Here is a 19580-nt window from a genome sequence, read left to right on the forward strand (position 1 = left end):
AATACACCAGCTGCCGTTGCAGATGAACTCAACAGTTATTTTGCATCGATATTTACAAATGAAAAGCCTTTTGTGGCAATGGGAAATTGTGGGAGCGAAGTTAAAAAATATGTAATTAATGATATTGAAATTTCGCAAGATTATTTAATGAAAAAACTTTCGAGCCTACAGACCAGTAAGGCTCCTGGAGTTGATGGAATATATCCAATAATCTTAAGCGAAGCGGCAAGCGAGTGCATTGAACCATTGAGGCTAATTATGCGAGCATCACTAGACTCTGGGGAGATTCCCTTGGATTGGAAAAGTGCAAATGTATCTCCCATACATAAGGGTGGCTCTAAAAGTGAAGTTGGAAATTATCGACCTGTCAGTCTGACTTCAGAAGTAGGGAAAATCATGGAGGCAATGATCAAGGGTGGAATTCAGGATCATTTGGATCGAATTGAAATTCTCAAGGATACTCAGCATGGTTTCGTAAAGGAAAAATCATGTTTAACAAATCTGGTTCACTATTTTGAAAGGATCACTCAAGAGCTGGATTTAGGGAATAATTTTGACTGTTTATTTAGATTTCAGCAAAGCTTTTGACACAGTCCCACATGAGCGGTTGCTTTATAAGCTGGAACAGGTTGGAATCACTGGGAAAATCCTTAGATGGATAGCAGGATGGCTTCAAGGTAGGAGGCAGAGGGTTGTGATAAATGCTATTCCTAGATTGGGTTGATGTAAGAAGAGGGGTTCCCCAAGGATCAGTATTAGGACCACTGTTGTTTTTAATTTTCATAAACGACATTGATGAAGGGATAGACAGCGTGATGTCTAAATTTGCAGATGACGTTAAAATTGGTAGAGTAGTTAATGATCACTGTCAAGCTGAGCTTCTTCAGAGAGACCTAGATAGACTTCAAGAATGGTCAGAAAAATGGCAGCTGTGCTTTAATCCAACAAAGTGTAAGGTATTACACCTGGGAAAGAGTAATCCCAAAAAAACCTATTCACTTGGTGGAGTTCAACTAAACCCAGTACTGGAGGAAAGGGAATTGGGTGTTACGATACGGTCAGACATGAAATTCTCTGAGCATTGTAAACAGGTTGCAAGGAAGGCCCATGGTGTCCTATCGATGATCTATCGAACTTTTGCAAGTAGAGATAGGGACGTGATAATCCCATTATATAAGGCTTATGTTAGACCACACTTGGAATACTGTGTTCAAGTATGGAGACCGCACCTAAAGAAAGACATCGAGCTTCTTGAAAGGGTGCAAAGAAGGGTAACTCGCCTGGTGAGATCGGCAAAAGGGCGTCCTTATGAAGAAAGACTTCGAATATGTGGGTTGCAGAGTTTGGAAACTAGACACCTTAGAGGAGATTTGATTGAGGTGTTTAAGGCTCTGAGAGGTATCAGTAAAATGAATGAGGACAAAATTTTCAAGATTATAAATGATGCTAGAACTAGGGGACATAAATTCAAGTTACGGGGGGAAATGTTTAGATTGGACTGCAGGAAGTTTTATTTTAGCCAGCGAGTTATAAATTACTGGAATAAGTTGCCTTCATGGGTGGTAGAGGCCGACAGTTTGGGGAAATTCAAAGGTCATCTGGATAGTACCTTCGGGTAAGGGAAGCGCATAGGATGATAGGTTTAATTTCCTTTTTATTTATATTTTATTTTATTTATATATATTTTTTTATTTATTAATTATTATTATTTAGTTATTTATTTTATTTATTTATTTTTTTTTGTTTTTATCATTGTTTTGTTCCGATTTTTTTTTAAATTTTTTTTTTGGCTGGTGCAGCATAAGCCATAGGCTTTCTTGCACCATGCGGCCGTTACTAATACTAATACTAATACTCTCATTTTCCCTTTCCCAGTGTTTATGTCACACCAAACAGACTTAACATTACACTGTCCACCTGTGTCAACTGGATGCCCTTCCTTAGATTTTATGTGTTTCTTAACTAACAACATTACCCTTTCTCCCTTCTTACACTGTTTGCCCTTTCTGTACATATTGTACTCCCCAAATTCCAATTCTGCACTGCTTATATCTGTGTGACACCATGTCTCTGATATCCCAACAATATCTGTCTTTGATGTGTTGATCAGCACTTCAAATTCATCAATTTTATTTACTAAATATTTACATATATTCCATGAATATAATGCTACAGAATAATATTAATCACAAAAAATAATATCCCATCAAATTCACCATAGGTCTTTCACCACAGAAATTCTAATGTATTAAAACTAGTCCATCTATATAATGCCTGGAAAGTAACTTCTAATAAAAATTATAATAACTTTTCTCATACCTTTACATTTAGATATCGATAAACAGCATGTATCCATGAACACACAACAGCAGCTGCTTGACTAGTCTGGGATACTACTTGTGGAGTGCAATTTGGATCGTTCACAAATTTTTGAAGAACTTGAAACATTTTTTTATTGCTAATATCAAAATGGTCTAGGCTGACAGAAAAATAGCTGGACATGAGCAACTGCCGTCTTCCCTCACTAACAAAATAAGAAAATAAAGTGAATTAAAAGTAAATTTTTAAAAATTAATTGAGGTTTTTGATTTTGTGGTATAAAATTATAGTTTATGCATCACCAGTAGCATTTGAACAGCAACATAGCTGCACGCTTTTAGTGAAGGATATTTCACAGAAAGAACTAGTGTTGGGGTGAAATAAAAATTGATGAAACTACTTAAATTTGTTTTCAAGAATAAGAATTTTAAGGTTTTAATTCTGACAAGTTCTTATGATGGTTCATCAGAAAGTTCATATTGAGTCATAAAAGAAATTATATTTTTGGTGTGAAAACCATATATCTCTGAATTCAATTATACTTGCAAAAAAAAACATAATTTTGTTGGCAAGTATTAGCATTAGCATTAGTAGAGGCATATGATGCAAGAAAGCAAGCTTATGCAGCATCAGCTAGAGAAAAAAAAAAAAAAAAACAATTCCATTTCACCCCTCCATTCGTTCGAAATACCTGTCCAGCTGAGCCTTAAATTTATTTAAGCTATCAACTTCCACAACAAGGGATGAAAGTCTGTTCCACCAACCAACTACCCGCTGGCTAAAGACAAATTTCAACACATCTATCATACATCTGTCTTTCCTCAATCTGAATTTATGCCCTCTCAGGTGATTATTCTGAGCAAGAGCAGGAATCCCATCGGCATTGAGCATGCTCAAACCATTCAACGCTTTATACACCTCTATCAGATCACATCGCCGGTGCCTAGTCTCCAGACACTGTAATTTGCAAAACTTAAGCCTTTCTTCATAAGAGCAACCCTTTGTTCCGTTCACTAATCTTGTTGTCCTTCTCTGTACTCGTTCCAGCAGCTCTACATCTTTCTTGAAATGAGGCCTCCAGACCTGTATACAGTACTCAAGGTGTGGCCTGACCCTTGCCTTACAAAGAGTACTAGGAAAGTTTTGCAATACAGCTTTGTTTATTTAATTTTTTCAAAGTAATTTCCTCTACATTTAATACACCTCTCCATCCTCCGAAACCAATCTTTAAACCAGTTCTGCCAAGTTTCACTAGGGAGTAAAGCACACTCGTTGTCCCAAGCCTGTAGAAGGTCCTCATCACTGGAAAACCGCCTCCCTTTTAGCTTCATTTTCACATGCGGGAACAGTGCAAAGTCGCAGGGAGCAAGGTCTGGACTGTAGGGAGGGTGCTCGAGACGTTTCAGTCCTGTCGTGGTCAAATATTCGGTGCAGGCTTTGGCGCGGTGAGCTGGAGCATTATCGTGATGGAGGTACCAGGTGTCCATTCTTGACTTTTTCTTCATAGATCCAATGACTTTAGGCAGGCATTGTTCAGTATACCACTTAGCTGTGACTGTCTTCTGCGTGTCCAAAACGACACGTTCCACAATTCCACTCGATTTGAAAAATACAGCTATCATTTTCTTCTTTACAGATCGGGATTTTCTGACAATTACGGGTGTGTCGTCATCATCAAAGACCCAAACTTTGTTTTGAGCCTTGGTCGGCAGATCGTAATAGTACAGCCAAGTCTCGTCACCTGTCACGATGTTGTTCACATACCGAGATTGCCCCTTATCAAACTTTTTTAACATCTCCCGGCACCAAGTCACACGTCGTGTCATCTGCTCTTCAGTCAGTTGATGCGGCACCCAGAGAGAACAAAGTTTCTTCACGTGCAAATGATCTTGCAGAATCGAACGAATTGCTGGTGCATTTAGGCCCAAAGTATCCTCTATCTGTTGGTAGGTCACTCGCCTGTTTTCGTCAAGCATTTTCCTCACAGCAGTAACGTTTTCCTCCGTAACTGACGTTCGTGGCCTTCCCGGCCTCTCAGAATCCTCCAGAGTGAAAGTTCCCCTTTGGAATTCTCTATACCACCTGAATATCGTTGTACGATGTGGACAATCATCATCTAGTGCAAGAGTCATTTCTTCTAAGCACTGGTCTATGGTTAAACCACGCATGAAATTATACCGCAAAACTGTCTTTATCTATTTCGTGACCACGATGCCATCGCAAGCACTTTACACTCTCACTACTAATGAATAACTGAGCCCATCGACTTGGCGCGGCGGCTACTATGCACATATGAACATGTCTCAACATGCAGCAACAAGCAGCTTCCTGTGATTCATTGTTGCGTCATATGGCAAAACTTTCCTAGTACCCTTTGTATATAAGGAAATAATCACCCCCTTATCCCTGCTAGAAAAATTCCTGTATATCACTGACAAGACACCATGAGCTACTCTTGCAGCCCATCTGCACTGCTCAGAAAACTTCATATCTGCCTGCACACTTACCCCCCAGGTCCTTTTCATTCTCTACCACTGTCAATGTAGTACCACAGAGTTGATAAGTTGCTCTGGGGTTGCTGATTCCCATATGTAGTATTTTACATTTGTCAATGTTAAACTTCATTTCCCACCTCTCCTCCCATCCGCTCAACCTTGCTAGATCCTGTTGCAGCAATATAGCGTCAGTAGTGTCCTTGACAACCCTGGCAAATTTTGTATCGTCTGCACACTTGGACATTAAGCTAGATATACCATCATCAATATCATTTATAAATACAGAAAACAATAATGGACCCAACACTGAACCCTGAGGGAATCCACTAATAACATTAGTCCATGATGAGCAGTGTAGTAGTAGTAGTAGTAATAGTGGCATGTGATGCAAGAAAGCAAATATATGAGCTTATGCAGCATCAGCCAAAAAAAAAAAAAAAAAAAAAAAAAAAATCACACCATTCCCTCCAAATGCCTGTCCAGTTCCTCCTTAAATTTATTCAACCTATCAACTTCCACAACGACAGATTGAAGTTTGTTCCAGCAATTAACCACCCGCTGGCTAAAGGCAAATTTCCGCACATCTATTCTACATCTGTCCTTTCGTAATTTGAATTTATGCACCCTTAGGTTCGTAATCTGAACAAGTGGAAGGATCCCATCAGAATTCAGCGTGCTGAACCCATTCAAGGCCTTATACACCTCAATCAGATCACCGCGCAGGTGCCTAGTCTCCAGCCACTGCAATTTGCAGAACGTAAGCCTCTCTTGATAAGAGGATCCCTTCATTCCCCTCACCAATCTTGTTGCCCTTCTCTGTACACGCTCAAGTAAATCTACATCCTTCCTAAAATGAGGCCTCCAGATTTGTACGCAGTACTCAAGGAGGGGCCTGACCATTGCCTTATACAGAGGGATAATCACCTCCTTTTCCCTGCTAGCAAAATTCCTATATATCATTGACAAAACCCCATGACCTGCCCTGGCAGCCTGTCTGCATTGCTCAGAAAACTTCATATCTGACTGCACAATTACTCCCAGGTCTTTTTCATTTTCTACCACCTTAAGTGTAGTACCACACAGTTGGTACATTTCTCTGGGGTTACTTCTACCCATATGCAGTACTTTGAATTGGTCAAGGTTAAACTTCAGTTGCCACTTCTTAGCCCATCTGCGCAAATTATCTAGATCCTGTTGCAGTAGCACACTGCCATTACTGTCATTAACAACCCTGCCAACCTTTGTATCATCTGCAAACTTCGACATTAGGCCTGATATACCTTCATCAATATCACTGATAAATAAACATAACAACAGTGGACCTAACACCGAACCCTGTGGGACTCCCCTAGTAACATTAGTCCAAGAAGAGCAGCACCCATTGATTACCACCCTCTGTCTTCTCGCACTTAACCATCCTTTTATCCATTGTAGCAACTTACCCTTAATACCATTCTGCTCCAATTTGTACAATAGTCTTCCATGCGCAACAGTGTCAAAGGCTTTCCTGAAATCCAAATATATGATATCAAAATTATTTTTTGCATCCAGTTCCTTTGTAACCACATCATAATATCCTATCAAATTTGTCAGACAAGACTTTCCCTTAACAAACCCATGCTGTGTCTGAATTATTGCTGCAGTCCTGTCTAGATGATACTGCAATGCATCTTTAATCAGTGACCCCATTATTTTACCCGGAACAGAAGTTAAACTAACTGGTCTGTAATTACTCGTGTCACCCTTCGATCCCCCTTTGTGAATTGGGGATACATTTGCACATCTCCAGTCCGTGGGAACCTCCCCTGAGTCCAAGGATGCTCTCATAATTATGGCTAAGGGTTTGCTTAGTTGCTTTGCCGCCTCCTTTAATATAACTGGATAGATCCCATCCACCCCAGGTGCTTTTCTTACGTTTAACTTCAACAATTTCTCTTCCACTTTGCTCTCAGTTATTACAAAATCATTAAGTATCCTGCTACAATTTGATAACCTTCTGCCATTTTCAAACCTTAATAATTTCTCACGTGTGAACGTGGATGCAAAATACTCATTCAGTTTGTTTGCTATATGAGCAGGATCATCAACAGTCGAACCATCGATGTCAAGTGGACCAATCAGATTCATCCCCTTCCTTTTAGAGTTTATATAAGTAAAGAAATCCTTGCTGTTTTTCTTAGCATCTTTTGCCAAGGATTTCTCGTAATCTGCCTTGGCCTGCCGAACCTCCTTTGTGACCTGATTACAGATTGACTTATATCTGCCATAGGCAGATATAAGTTAATTGTCCATTGATTACCACTCTCTGTCTTCTCCCCCTCAACCATCCCTTTATCCATAGCTGCAATTTGCCTCCAATGCCACACTGCTCCAATTTGTGCAGCAGTCTTCCATGTGCAACAGCATCAAAAGTCTTTCTAAGATCTAAATATATAATATCAAAGTTATTCCCTGCATCCAGTTCTTTTGTCATTGCATCATAGTATCCAATCAAATTGATCAGGCAAGATTTTCCCCTTAACAAAACCATGCTGTTTGAACTATAACTGAAGTCTTGTCTAGATGATTCTGCAATGCTTCTTTAACCAGTGCTTCCATTAATTTTCCTGGAACATAAGTTAAACTCACAGGTCTATAATTACTTGTGTCAGCCTTTGATCCTCCTTTGTGAATTGGGGTCACATTTGCACATCTCCAGTCTATGGGTACCTCCCCTGAGTCCAAAGAAGCTCTCATAAGTATGGCTAAGGGTTTGCTTACTTCCTTTGCTGCCTCCTTTAATATAACTGGATAGATCCCATCCACCCCGGGTGCCTTTTTTATGTTTATCCTCAACGATTTCTCCTCCACTTTCCTCTCAGTTATTACAAAATCATCTAGCTCACTGCCAGAGTTTACTTCACCTCTGGCATTCCCCTTCTTGAATAAATCCTCATGTATGAATGTAGATGCAAAATACTCGTTTAGTTTGTTAGCCACCTTAGCAGGATCCTCAACTGTTGAACCATCAATATCCAGTGGACCAATCTGATTCATCCCTTTCTTTCTAGAGTTTACATGGGTAAACAACTCTTTTCTGTTTTTCTTTGCATCCTTTGCCAAGGATTTCTCATAATCTGCCTTTGCCTGCCTAATCTCCTTTGTGACTTGGTTACAGACCGGCTTCTATCTATCATAGGCTTCCATGTCACATGTTAATTTATATGTATCCCATGCATTTTTATTCCCTGCCATATGTCTCATTAGTTCATCTGACATCCATTTAGGCCTAAACCTTGAACAATATTTCTTAGTTGGTATGTAAAGCCTAGTAGCTTCCAAGATAAATTCTTTGAATGCCTCCCATTTTGAATTTTCTGTTGGTAACATCATCAGTTGGTCCCACTGTATAGAATTTAAATACTCTCAGACCATCATAGTTGCCTTTACGAAAGCAAAAACCCTTCCCTTTACCCGTGATGGTAGTTACCTCTTTGAGTAAATCCCACTTCAGCACACTGTGATCACTGCCACCTAGTGGTTCCTTTATCTGCAGATTCTTAATGCATGAAGAATCACTACTGAAGTAGATCAGAAGCATGACAGCAGATGGCACCACACACTGTGATCATGCAAAGTCACTCATGCAGCAATTCCATAATATTTCAAAGCATAGACCATCAACCAGGATTCCCAAAAAGGAATCACTGAAGTACATAATTTATCAGAGAGCTGCAGTTGAAGGAAGCAGAATGACTTTCCTCTTCCAGTGACAATATCTGACAGTATACCAAATTTCCACAATAGGGATCCCTAGCTAGAGCAAAAAAGCTCACAGACTTACCAACACAGGATTTAAATACTCCCAAACCTAAATTTAAAAAATTCATGTTGCATAACAATTGCTGAAAACTAGAAGGCACCAGTTAAATAGGCCCCATACCTTTCCAGACACAAAGCATAAAAAGAAATATGTTCAGAGCATCAAATAATATCAACATAAAGTTGGCAGCTAAATTTATTTTGCCTCTGTCAAAGTCATATGACAGCCCAACTGCATACACAAATTAGCCTACTTCAGAGTGCCCAAACTGAAGTGCCACCTTCTCTGCAAGGAACAATTACACACACTGAGAGAAATCCAATGACTGCACCCCTACACTGAGATCATCAGACACACAAAAAACATTATAGATTAACCTTTGCCAAGCAGTAAACCAGCTTATAATATCAACTGTAACCATCCACAAACAGATATAATAATTGCACAGTAATGTAATTTTTATTTATTTTTTTTTTAATGAAAACCCCAAACACGAAAGGTATTAGAACCTACAGTACTTAGTACCGTGCTTGGGTTGGAGGTTGAGAAAATGAATGAAGGTATTTGTTGACATTAGACTTGAACTTCTGTAGACTAATTTTAAGGAAATACGTATGAAGGAAGGTTATTCCAGAAAACGGTAGTTGAATAAACGAGGAAGATGAAAAGTTGGTTCCGTGAGTTTGAAGTTGGACAGTAAATGGATGTTAGCTGGTGGCGGCACGTGATTCGACTGTTTTGAAAGAGAGAATAGGAATTATAGAAGCCAATTCAGAAGAACAGTGCCCATGGAAGTATCTGTAGAAAAGGCATGCAGCAGAAACAGTGCATGTATGAGACAGAGAGTGGAGAGACTCAGTTAGAGATGAGTAATTAATTAACCTAACTGCCCTCTTCTGAATGGAATCTAGAAACCTGAGAGAGGTGTTTGGGGCACCGCCACAGATGTGGGAACAATATTCCATGGTAGGGCAGATATGCAATTTGTACGGAGTGAACAGCTGTTTGGAAGAAAAGCAACACCAACAGTGAAAGAGAAAACCAAGTTTTTTAGATACAGAGGAAGCAATTTTTGTAATGTGCTTGTGCCAAGAGAGATTGGAAGTCAAGGTAATTCCCAAAATAGATATATCATCTTGCCTAGAAATTGGAATATCACCGAAGATAAGCATGGGAGCAGAAGAATCCTTTTTGCGAGATATAAGACAGAACTGAGTTTTAGAAGGATTGAAATCAGCAAAGTTGTCTTTGCCCCACTGGTGAATTACCTGGAGATCGGCATTTAAGGAATTGGTAGTGGATATTCAAGAAGTTGAAGCCTCACAATTAGAATTGGATTTTATTTTGGTTTTATGCAGTAAAATGACTGAGTTTATAATACACTAGGTCAAAGTCATAATTTCAAAAAGAAACTGGACTGAAAATGTGGAATGAAATAAAAGGCAGTATTAAAGTAAAAAATAAATTGTCTTATTTTATATAAGTTTTTATATTTATTTTTATAGTTATTATTATATAAGTATTTTATATAAGTTTTTATATAAGCTCATTCTATTGGAATGAGCAGAAGCCTGAAAAACAAGATGCAGGATATTTCAGAGACTGCTGGAAGTCATTGCGGTACAAGTAAACACATGGGTTGTGTTAGGGTAGCTAAGAATAGAAACAGGTGCATGTATACTTGCATGTACACCAATGCTAGGAGTTTAGTAAATAAATTTGAATAATTTGAGGTATTGCTCAAAACATCAAAGGCAGATATTGTTGGGATATCAGAGACGTGGTGTCACACAGATATAAGGAATGCAGAACTGGAATTTGGGGAGTACAATGTGTATAGAAAGGATAGACAGGACAGGAGGGGAGGAGGGGTTATGCTATTAGTTAAAAAACACATAAAATCCAAGGAAGTGAAGCCAGTCGACATTGATGGACAGGGCAGTGTCGAGTCAGTTTGATGTGACATAAGCATAGGTAAATCAAAATTGAGAGTAGGAGTGTGCTATAGGCGTAATGACTCTGATGAGTATAATAAGATACTGTACAGGGAAATAGAATGGGCCAGTAAATCAGAGAGTCTTATAATGGGGGATTTTAATTTCCCAGATATTGACTGGAATTTGTGGGTTGGTCACTCACACACTAGCAAGGCTTTTGTGGATTTATTGGATGATTGTTTTCTACACCAGCATGTTCGGGAGGCAACTAGAGGGAGTAATACTCTTGATCTGATTATCAGTAGTGATTCTTCATGCATTAGGAATCTGCAGATAAAGGAACCACTGGGTGGCAGTGATCACAGTGTGCTGAAGTGGGATTTACTCAAGGAGGTAACTACCATCAGAGGTAAAGGGAAGGGTTTTTGCTTTCGTAAAGGCGACTATGATGGTCTGAGACAGTATTTAAATTCTATACAGTGGGACCAAGTGATGATGTTAACAACAGCAAATTCAAAATGGGAAGCATTCAAGGAACTAATCATGGAAGCTACCAGGCTTTACATACCAACCAAGAAATATTGTTCAACGTTCAGGCCTAAATGGTTGTCAGATGAACTAATGAGACATATGGCAGAGAAGAAAAATGCATGGGATCCATACAAATTAATGGGTGACATGGAAGCCTATGATAGATATAAGTTGGTCTGTAACCAAGTCACAAAGGAGATTAGGCAGGCAAAGGCAGATTATGAGAAATCCTTGGCAAAGGATGCAAAGAAAAACAGAAAAGAGTTCTTTACCTATTTAAACTCAAGAAGGAAAGGGATGAATCAGATTGGTCCACTGGATGTTGATGGTTCAACAGTTGAGGATCCAGCTCAGATGGCTAACAATCTAAACGAGTATTTTGCATCTACATTCACACATGAGGAGTTATTCAGGAAGGGGAATGTCGTAGGTGAAGTAACATTGGCAGTGAGCTAGATTATTTTCTAATAACTGAGAGGAAAGTGGAGGAGAAATTGTTGAGGATAAACATAAAAAAGGCACCCGGGGTGGATGGGATCTATCCAGTTATATTAAAGGAGGCAGCAAAGGAAGTAAGCAAACCCCTAGCCATAATTATGAGAGCTTCTTTGGACTCAGGGGAGGTACCCATGGAATGGAGATGTGCAAATGTAACCCCAATTCACAAAGGAGGATCAAAGGCTGACACAAGTAATTATAGACCTGTTAGTTTAACTTCGGTTCCAGGAAAATTAATGGAGGCACTGGTTAAAGAAGCACTGCAGGATCATCTGGACAAGAATTCAGTTATAGCGCAGACACAGCATGGTTTTGTTAAGGGCAGGTCTTGTCTGACCAATTTGATTGGATACTATGATGTAGTCACAAAAGAACTGGAAAGAGGGAATAACTTTGATATTATATATTTGGATCTTAGAAAGGCTTTTGATACTGTTGCGCATGGAAGACTGCTGCACAAATTGGAGAAGTGTGGCATTGGAGGGAAATTGCTGCTATGGATAAAGGGATGGTTGAGTGGTAGAAGACAGAGAGTGGTAATCAATGGACACTGCTCAACGTGGAGTAATGTTATTAGTGGAGTTCCTCAGGGTTCAGTGTTGGGTCCATTGTTGTTTTCTGTATTTATAAATGATATTGATGATGGTGTATCAGGCTTAATGTCCAAGTTTGCAGACGATACCAAGGTTGGCAGGGTTGTTAAGGACACTACTGATACTATGCTGCTGCAACAGGATCTGGAAAGGTTGAGCAGGTGGGCTGAGAGGTGGCAAATGAAGTTTAACATTGACAAATGTAAAGTACTACATATGGGAAACAGTAACCCCAGTTCAACATATCAACTCTGTGGTACTACGCTGACAGTGGTTGTTATGTTGTTATTTGGTGTTTTAGGAGCATTAGCAACTAAGGCCATATTGCTCCGGGATATACGTTGGTCATTCCCTGACCTCTCCGCATCTTCCGTATTTGGTGGTGACGGGCTCGAACCCCGGTCTAATCAAGAAGCGCGTGCTACGCACTGCTGCTCCTTCCCACCTGGCTACGGAGGCGCCGCTGACAGTGGTAGAGAATGAAAAGGACCTGGGGGTAATTGTGCAGGCAGATATGAAGTTCTCTGAGCAGTGCAGACGAGCTGCAAGAGTAGCTCATTGTGTCTTGTCAATGATATACAGGAATTTTTCTAGAAGGGACAGGGATGTGATTGTTCCCTTGTATAAGGCATTGGTCAGGCCACACCTTGAGTACTGTATACAGGTCTGGAGGCCTCATTTCAAGAAGGATGTAGAGCTGCTGGAACGAGTACAGAGAAGGGCAACAAGATTAGTGAATGGAACAAAGGGTTGCTCTTACGAAGAAAGGCTTAAGTTTTGCAAATTACAGAGCCTGGAAACTAGGCATCGGCGAGGTGATCTGATAGAGGTGTATAAGGCTTTGAATGGCTTGAGCATGCTCAATGCCGATGGGATTTTTCCTCTTGCTCAGAATAATCACCTGAGAGGGCATAAATTCAAATTGAGGAAGGACGGATGTCGGATAGATGTGCGGAAATTTGCCTTTAGCCAGCGGGCAGTTGGTTTGTGGAATAGACTCCCATCGCTTGTTGTTGAAATTGATAGCCTAAACAAATTTAAGGCTCAGCTGGACAGGTATTTCGAACTAACGGAGGGGTGAAATAGGAGTAGTAATTGTTTTTTTTTTTTTTTTTTTTGACTGATGCTGAATAAGCTTGCTTTCTTGCATCATGTGCCTCTACTAATGCTAATGCTAAGTGCATAGAGATTAACAGTCTGTAAAATATTAAAAACTGCTGACACATGCTCATTGTCAGATAAAATCTGACTAAGTATATAAGGTTCAGTCTGATTTGTTAAAAATGATGAAATGAGCATTTCAAAAATTGAGACATTCAATTAAAATATGCTTAATGGACAAAAAGTGTCAAATTGCTCACAAATATAGGAGGGTAATCAGCCCTCAGCCAAAAGGGGTGTGTCAGATTGATTCCTATGTGGATCTGAGCAAGAACAACTACCTCTTTATGATCACTGTGCAGACTAGACTGCCATAGTATGATTACTGGCTTAATCTACTGTATTTTGTTTGTTACCTGCCCATTCCATGAATCTCGCTACATATCATATCTTGTTATGGATTATTTCCCTGTAGTCCATATAGGAAACTGACAGGCCAAGATTATTTGTTGGGGTTGCTGATTTGGCTGCAGTATCAGCAATATCAGTTTGGCTAATCCTGACATGGCTAGGGATTCAGCAGAAGTATATACAGGGTGATTCACTACCAGTGCGACAAACTTGCAGGAGGTGTAGGGGGCACAAAGACGAATCGGAATCACATAGCATTGCAGGGTCCGAAATGCCTTCATCATGTGGTAGAGGACGTTGAACGGGAGGTCGCGTGAACAGCGATCCCGCTGGAAGTCACCATTTGCGAACCCGTTTCTGTTGAAGAAACCAAGTAGCAAAAGTCCTCCGGAGTGGATAATCCGCAGGCTCCAGTGATTGGATGCGTTGCAGATGATATGAACTCATTTGGTTTGTTGACAGTATCCTCCATACAATGGATTGGGAAATATCCAATCGTTGGCCTATCGCTCGAGTACTCGTACTCGGATTGCCTTCTGCAAGACGTAGGACATTCTCCTCATTGTCTGGCGTCCTCGTCGTTCGCTCTCGATTCATGGTACCTCTCGTGAAACAACCAGTCTCATGTAACCTTCTGTGCACACGTGCGAAAATCGTATGATGAGGAGCACGCCTGTGCGGGAAACGTTCCTGATACAAGCGCAGAGCGACGCGCCCATTACAGTCTGCAGCTCCATACGCGAGGTGCATGTCGGCCAGTTCAACGTTTGAATACTCGTCCATCCTACTGCCTCGGGAACCGGTTCGCAAATGCTGACTTCCAGCGGGATCGCTGTTCACGCGACTTCCCATTCAACGTCCTCTACCGCAGGACGAAAGCATTTCGGACCCTCAATGCTATGTGATTCCGATTCGTCTTTGTGACCCCTACACCTCCTGCAAGTTTGTCGCACTGCTAGTGAATCACCCTGTATATCATATCCACCTTCATGGAGAGTGCATATCATCTGCTGAACCCGGAACAGAGTAAGGAGCCTCTGTAGGCAGGTGGGAAGGAGCAGCAGCACACGCTTCTTGATTAGACCGAGGTTCGAGCCCGTCACCACCAAATACGGAGGATGCGGAAAGGTCAGGGAATGACCACCGCATATTCCGGAGCAATATGGCCTTAGTTGCTAATGCTCCTAAAAACCAAACAACAAACAAACCCGGAACAGAGTTGAATAAGTAGTGTTATCTCATCACTGATAAAGCCTGTAATGCACTCAAAGAATCAGTGTACATAATAAACCATTAGTATGGGTAAGTTCTTAAGTGATCCAAGGCTAATTCATGCAGATTTGTAGTATATATAAATTAAAAATAGTATTGTCTATAAAGCAGCAGCAAATCGAAAAAAACAATTCAGACATCAAGCCAACTGTGTAAACTGACAAGAAGTCAGATTGAGGCTCAGTGTTCAGAATAGAGCTGAAGGTAGATGAAAGATGGGATATCAGACTTCATCTGGTTTCTTAAGGGAGAAGTCACATGCTATTATTTGAGCATACTAGGGTGGAAGGAGCTGTTTTGTTGATCATGCAACCTTATCTACTGTGATGTTGACTCTCTGAGTAGCTCTTGGATACAAATGCCAAATGGACAATTGACAGTCCAATGAGAGTTATAAAGATTTTCCCATTGTGGCTCAAAAATAGATGTCCATGACCTCACAATTTTAGTTAGGAAAGTTATATGAAGAAAATTCAGACTAAAGGAAAGAAAGTCAAAATACAGTAGAAATTTTGTTGATTCATAAAAATGATAAATGTTAAAGTGAAAAACTGATAGCCAATCAATTTAAATGAATGGAAAAAGAGATTACAAGACAAAGGAGATCATGAAAGGAGAGATTCCAGATTAGACTGTTCTTGGCAAGATGAGAGGAATCAGCTAAATGCACAATAGGAAAATTCATTAAGGTGCTGCTAGGAAAAAACATTAGTATAAAAAATTAAATGGAAACAGACTTTAATGAGATTAGAACTGAGACTGTATTTGGGAAGGGAGCAAGGAGAAAAGAGTTTTCTTTATTGTGGGGGGGGGATGTAAATATTTTGTTAGACTGACTTTTTCATGATTCTTTTAATTAAAAGTTGAGAATACTATGAAGCGATTTACTTTTTCAATATTTCAGTATTATTATTAGCAAAAAATGTGCAAGGAGTAAGCTTATGTTACACCAGCCAAAAGGGAAAAAAAAAAAAAAAAACAGAATGGCTAATTAATCTTTCCCTCATTTCCTTCATTTACTTATTAAGTATCTGTTTAATCCTTTGAATTTTCATAAATTTCAATCTCCACAAGAGTCAGTAGGAGTTTAATTCAGATATTCAATCACTCTGAAGACTAAAGAAAAATTTCTGGGCATCTATTCTATAATTATTCTAAATTTAAATTTATGCTCTCTTGTATGTGTTGCATGATATGCCAAGTGTAAAGATACCCTCAGCATTTAGTTTATTCAACCCTTTTAAAGCCTTAAATGTATTATTATGCAGGCAGGGTATAGCTTCATTTTGTAAGTGGCAATGAGGCAACTGGGTCTGCTACTTAATGCATCGAACTCATATTGTGGAGGCACTTCACCACAAGTTGCCTTGGTATTAAACTATGCTGAATAAAAAGCATTGCACTGAGAGAAAAGTATATTGTGGATATACCACTCACTGAGTGGTATATCCACCTTAGAGGAAGGGAACCTGACAGAGGTATATAAGGACCTGAAGGGAATTCAGTAAAATAAGTAAGGAGGATATCTTCACTGACAAAAGAGAGAACAGCCAGAAGAGGGAAGGAACAAATACAAAATTTTGAAGAGAAGGCTGGTTCTCATGAAGTTTACTTTTGGGCAGCATATTGTACATCACTGAAATGAATTTCCTGCAACAGTGGTCAAAGTTGATTTAGTAAAGTTAAAAGCAGAATTAGCATTAGCATTAGTAGAGGCATATGATGCAAGAAAGCATGCTTATACAGTATCAGCCAAAAAAAAACCAAAAAAAAAAACTTCCCATTTCACACATCTATTCACTCCAAAGGTTTGTCTAGTTCTTCCTTGAATTTATTTAAGCCATCAACTTCCACAACAGATGGAAATTTCGATAAGGTATAGTTAGGGTATATAAGGTTTATACAGGGTGTTTCAAAAATGATGGTAAATAATTTAAAAATGAAAAGTACAAACTAAAATAAGCAAAAAAGTCCCAGTGAACATTGGGCCGCAAATGAACTGTTTTTGAGATAATGCAGATTTTCTGTTAAGATCTGCCAATGACTATGCGAGAACTAGTTTAGCAAAAAGTTGTGAATCCTTTGTTAAGGGTGGTTTTATAAACATAACATAATAACATAATACATTTTTAATTTTTGGTTTCAATGCCACAGGATTTTACAGATGTTACATGTTACAGGATGTTACAAAAGGTGTTCAAAATGATGTGCTTGCATCCATACACAGCTTTGTAGTCTTCTCTGCATTGAGTTGCAAATTCTCTCAGGCATTCCTGGGTCATTTCTGATTTGCTGAAAGGCTCCTTCAACTCAATGCTGTAATTCCTCAACTGTGTTAATATCAGAAGTGTACACCAAGTTTTTTACATGACCCCAGATACAAAAATCCATAGGATTTAAGTCTGGTGATCTGGGAGGCCACATTACAGAGCCATCTCTACCTATCCACCGTTGACCATACATTCTAGTTAGATACCAAGTCACAACTCGAGCAAAATGTGCCAGTGCACCATCATGCATAAACCACATGTTCTGGCGTTGCTGAAGTGAAACATCATCAAGGAGGTCTGGATGAACATTCTGCAGGAACTGAAGGTACAGCTCTCCTGTTAGCCTGTTTGGCAGAAAGTGTGATCCAATTATGATGCCTTAAGGTGCTACATGGCCTCTATTAACTGGGTAGATATTGCACAGAGAATGAATACATTTGAACTGTGGTATGCTTTTAAAACATTAATCACAGATGCCTTGAATGCGTATTTACCATTAAAAAAATACTACACAAGGAGGGTTCCAAGTTGGATGAATAGTGAAGTTGCCGCATTACTTGAGCAGAAAAAAGGTGGCATGGAAAGGTTACAGAGCAATAAAAAATACTGAAGCCTATAACAGCTAAAAGATGATCTGTAATAGAACCACAGAAAAGGATCGACAGGCAAAGGCAGTTTATGAGAAATCACTAGCAAACAGAGCAAAGAGGGGGGGGGGGGGAATAAGGAATTCTTCATATATCTAAATGCCAAGAAGAGCAGGACAAACCAGATCGGACCTTTACATAAGGAAAAGGTGATAGTATTAAATACACCAGATGCCATTGCAGATGAACACAACAGTTATTTTGCATCGATATTTACAAATGAAAAACCTTTTGTGGCAATGGGAAATTGTGGGAGTGAAGTTGAAAAATATGTAATATATGATATTAAAATTTCGCAAGATTATTTAATGAAAAAACTTTCGAGCCTACAGGCCAGTAAGGCTCCAGGAGTTGATGGAATATACCCTATAATCTTAAGGGAGGCGGCAAGTGAGTGCATTGAACCATTGAGGCTAATTATGCGAGTATCACTAGACTCTGGGGAGATTCCCTTGGATTGGAAAAGTGCCAATGTATCTCCCATGCATAAGGATGGCTCTAAGAGTGAAGTGGGGAATTATCGACCTGTCAGCCTGATTTCAGTGGTAGGGAAAATCATGGAGGCAATGATCAAGGGTGGAATTCAGGTTCATTTGGATCGAATTGAAATTCTCAAGGATACTCAGAATGGTTTTGTAAAGGGAAAATCATGTTTAACAAATCTGGTTCGCTATTTTGAAAGGGTCACTCATGAGCTGGATTTAGGGAATAATTTCGACATTGTTTATTTAGATTTCAGCAAAGCTTTTGACTCAGTCCCACATGAGCAGTTGCTTTATAAGCTGGAACAGGTTGGAATCACTGGGAAAATCCTTAGATGGATAGCATGATGGCTTCGCGGCAGGAGGCAGAGGGTTGTGATAAATGGCTATTCCTCAGACTGGGTTGATGTAAGAAGTGGGGTTCCCCAAGGATCAGTATTAGGACCACTGTTGTTTTTAATTTTCATAAACGATATTGATGAAGGGATAGAGGGCGTGATGTCTAAATTTGCAGATGATGTTAAAATTGGTAGAGTAGTTAATGATCACTGTCAAGCTGAGCTTCTTCGGAGAGACCTAGATAGACTTCAGGAATGGTCGGAAAAATGGCAGCTATGCTTTAATCCAACAAAGTGTAAGGTATTACACCTGGTAAACAGTAATCCCAAAATAACTTATTCACTTGATGGAGTTCAACTAAACCCAATATTGGAAAGGGATTTGGGTGTTACGATACAGTCAGACATGAAATTCTCTGAGCATTGTAAACAGGTTGCAAGGAAGGCCCATGGTGTCCTATCGATGATCTTTCGAACTTTTGCAAGTAGAGATAGGGACGTGATAATCCCATTATATAAGGCTTTTGTTAGACCACACTTGGAATACTGTGTTCAAGTATGGAGACCGCACCTAAAGAAAGACATCAAACTTCTTTAAAGGGTGCAAAGACGGGTAACTCGCCTGATGAGATCGGCAAAGGGGCGTCCTTATGAAGAAAGACTTCAAATATGTGGGTTGCAGAGTTCGGAAACTAGACACCTTAGATGAGATTTGATTGAGGTGTTTAAGGCTCTGAGAGACATCAGTAAAATGAATGAGGATGAAATTTTCAAGATTATAAATGATGCTAGAACTAGGGGACATAAATTCAAGTTACGGGGGCAAATGTTTAGATTCGACTGCAGGAAGTTTTATTTTAGCCAGCGAGTTATAAATTACTGGA

Source organism: Mastigoproctus giganteus, chromosome 2 (assembly GCF_048544385.1).
Source record: "Mastigoproctus giganteus isolate SK-2022 chromosome 2, ASM4854438v1, whole genome shotgun sequence".
Taxonomy (NCBI): Eukaryota; Metazoa; Arthropoda; class Arachnida; order Uropygi; family Thelyphonidae; genus Mastigoproctus; species Mastigoproctus giganteus.